General features: G+C 42.3%; 1 protein-coding gene across 4 annotated transcripts in view; it reads right to left on the bottom strand.

The window, feature by feature from the left end:
• LOC110522819 (electrogenic sodium bicarbonate cotransporter 4-like) overlaps positions 1–3407 on the bottom strand; it is a 54903-nt gene extending 51496 nt beyond the window's left edge. For all 4 annotated transcript variants that reach the window (XM_090234157.1, XM_090234154.1, XM_090234155.1 and 1 more), the window contains exon 1: positions 3161–3407. The gene's annotated coding sequence lies outside the window, so the exon portion shown is untranslated. The remainder of the gene's footprint in view (positions 1–3160) is intronic.
• Positions 3408–3710: the final 303 nt, after the last annotated feature.

The following is a 3710-nucleotide window of genomic DNA, read 5'->3' as shown; positions in this document are numbered from 1 at the left end:
AGGTCTTGGTAGATTTGCAGTGGTCTGATACTCCTTCCATTTCAATATTATCGCTTGCACAGTGCTCCTTGGGATGTTTAAAGCTTGGGAAATCTTTTTGTATCCAAATCCGGCTTTAAACTTCTTCACAACAGTATCTCGGACCTGCCTGGTGTGTTCCTTGTTCTTCATGATGCTCTCTGCGCTTTTAACGGACCTCTGAGACTATCACAGTGCAGGTGCATTTATACGGAGACTTGATTACACACAGGTGGATTGTATTTATCAGCATTAGTCATTTAGGTCAACATTGGATCATTCAGAGATCCTCACTGAACTTCTGGAGAGAGTTTGCTGCACTGAAAGTAAAGGGGCTGAATAATTCTGCACGCCCAATTTTTCAGTTTTTGATTTGTTAAAAAAGTTTCAAATATCCAATAAATGTCGTTCCACTTCATGATTGTGTCCCACTTGTTGTTGATTCTTCACAAAAAAATACAGTTTTATATCTTTATGTTTGAAGCCTGAAATGTGGCAAAAGGTCGCAAAGTTCAAGGGGGCCGAATACTTTCGCAAGGCACTGTACTTCTGTACTTAAACCCAATCCCATTCCTTCAGATCTATGAAAATTGTTCTGGGGGTAGGGGTTAATTTCTGACTGGGCATTAATGTATACACCACATTCAACAATTCAATTCAGCTTTAGGCCTACATTAACCTTTAAGGATGACAATGAGGCATCAGATTTGTAATGATTTTACATCTGTGTGTGTGTGTGTGTGTGTGTGTGTTTCTGTCTGTCTGTCTGTCTGTCTGTCTGTCTGTCTGTCTGTCTGTCTGTCTGTCTGTCTGTCTGTCTGTCTGTCTGTCTGTCTGTCTGTCTGTCTGTCTGTCTGTCTGTCTGTCTGTCTGTCTGTCTGTCTGTCTGTCTGTCTGTCTGTCTGTCTGTCTGTCTGTCTGTCTGTCTGTCTGTCTGTCTGTCTGTCTGTCTGTCTGTCTGTCTGTCTGTGTGTGTGTGTGTGTGTGTGTGTGTGTGTGTGTGTGTGTGTGTGTGTGTGTGTGTGTGTGTGTGTGTGTCACACAGGGTTTTTGTAGGCTGATCAATACCTTTGTCAGTCCAGATCACCAGCTGGCCCCTGAGCTCCTGATCATTGGGTGTGAAGGGCATGTTTCACACCCCACATACACCCCGAGTGCTGTTCATTGTAAGGGCAACTCAGAACATGGAATAGTTTGACTGAGTGGGCTACTGACAATACTAGTGGTAGGCTTACAGCTGGGGTGCCCAGCTCTGGTCCTTGAGGGCCACAGTCCTGCTAATTTTGGGTGACTGATTAATTTGATTTTGAATGGTTTTCTACCTGAAAACCAGGTGTATGCATTCACTGCACAATCATTCAATAACATTCACTGATTAGGTAAGTACAATGGAGAAATTCAGAACAGCAGGATGAGAAGCTGCAGGGCCTGAGTTGTGCACCCCTAGTCAACACACTTCACTGGATCACAATTCTCCTATTGGTAATGAGTTGCGTTGGAGTCAATTCCATGAAGTTTCCTCACCCTGGTAACAAGGCAGAGCAGATGACACAATCAACCCAAGTCACAACTGTCGTAACTGCCAGGCATAAAGATAAAACAGGGATCAAAGGATTCTAAAATCTCTAAAGCAGCTCAATTCTGATATTTTCCCACAAACTGATATTTTGACCAATAAAGATCTTTTCACATTATTCTTTTTCAGAGCTGATCTGATTGGTCAAAAGATCAATTAGTGAAAAAAATATCAGAATTGGGCTACCTGTGTAGACAATGCCTAAAATCAAGGTTGCATTGCCCTGCTCAGAAGTTGCATACATGCATCAACCAATGGTTCCATGCTATGTCATCGACTGTGTCATCAACTGACAGATTGCTGTAACATAGTTGTGGTTAGCTGATATGTAAAATACCTTTCCAGGTGTTGGGAACTTGAAAAAAACAAGGTCAAATCATGACGTCAGTGATCTTCTGGTTGGAAAGTCGGCGCTCTAGAAAAATGCCAGAGTTTCCGACCTGGATGACCGTTCAGAAATATTTTTCCCAGTCAGAGTTAGTTTTTCCCCCAGTTCCCAGTTGTTTTGAAGGCGGCATATATGCACAACAGCACCCTTGATTCAACTAATATGGTAATGATCAAGCTCTTGATTTTGTATAGTCAGGTGTGCTGGTGTTGGGATAGAACAAATATGTGTAACTAGGGTTCCCCAAGTCCTGGGTTAGGAAACAGAAACACTGCACTAAACCATGATAATAACACATGTCCTCTGTAAACTAACAAAGCAACACAACTAGCATAGAAACAGCTCCTGTTCAGAATACACAGCTCATCTGGCCATGGTAGGTTATATCAGGATTCATCTCATATCTAACATCTGGCCATGGTAGGTTATATCAGGATTCATCTTATATCTAACATCTGGCCATGGTAGGTTATATCAGGATTCATCTCATATCTAACATCTGGCCATGGTAGGTTATATCAGGATTCATCTCATATCTAACATCTGGCCATGGTAGGTTATATCAGGATTCATCTCATATCTAACATCTGGCCATGGTAGGTTATATCAGGATTCATCTCATATCTAACATCTGGCCATGGTAGGTTATATCAGGATTCATCTCATATCTAACATCTGTATCTGATGATATATACTCTATCAAATATTCTCCTGTCTTTTCAATATACTCTCCAAAGGCATTAAATAATGCAATAAATACAATGAATGGCTGAGCAAGCTTTCCAACTCATCACTGATCGATCAGATCTATTGATTAACATAAAACATGAGTCCAGTCTCTCCTAACGATGCTACTGTTTCGACGAGCACACATTCATCTTTCAATCAAACTCCAACAGTACAAGCTCATGGCGTACACAACAGAACACAATGTACAAGTTGACCGTGTCTCTTATTGAACTGTATGGATGAAAATCCCAAGTCAAACCAAACCGTTTATTTCCTGATAATGCGTATATTTAAAAGAGTAATGAGAATGCAGTCAGTGATGTTGTTAGAAAAGGTAGCCCTGTTTGTAAAGAACACACAAAAACAGCAAAAACTCAACCACCCAAACAAGTTTTGAACTCCATTCACAACAGAGCATGCATTAACAGTAAAAAGAGTCAGTGGCTTACCTGAGCAGACAGTTAGAGTTGAACTGAGAGGAATTAAGTTAATGATGAACTAATAATAGATTCAGTAATGGACGCAGGTCTCAATGTCACTCTGGGCTCTGCTGCATACAACTGTCCTGCACCAACGACAGATAGCTGTTGGTTCTCCTTCCTGTGTATGTGTGTGTGTGTGTGTGTGTGTGTGTGTGTGTGTGTGTGTGTGTGTATGTGTGTGTGTGTGTGTGTGTGTGTGTGTGTGTGTGTGTGTGTGTGTGTGTGTGTGTGTGTGTGTGTGTGTGTGTGTGTGTGTGTGTGTGTGTGTGTGTGTGTGTGTGTACGTGTGTTTGTGTGTGTGTACGTGTGTATGTGTGTGCACTGATTCAGGCACGTTCCCCAATACCTCTCTGTACTGGGCCAAGTAACATGCCCTGGGGCGTGCGCGCCCACACACACACACACACACACACACAACCATCGACCCAACCATCAGTAGCCTACCACGGCCTGACACGGAACCAAACCACAGAACAGTCGATTTGACAATTAGCCCCATAGTTCTTGCCAACACAAC

Source organism: Oncorhynchus mykiss, chromosome 5 (assembly GCF_057628025.1).
Source record: "Oncorhynchus mykiss isolate SJ-2025 chromosome 5, ASM5762802v1, whole genome shotgun sequence".
Taxonomy (NCBI): Eukaryota; Metazoa; Chordata; class Actinopteri; order Salmoniformes; family Salmonidae; genus Oncorhynchus; species Oncorhynchus mykiss.
The sequence above is the reverse complement of the archived record's forward strand: the minus strand, read 5'-3'. Positions and strand labels throughout refer to the sequence as shown.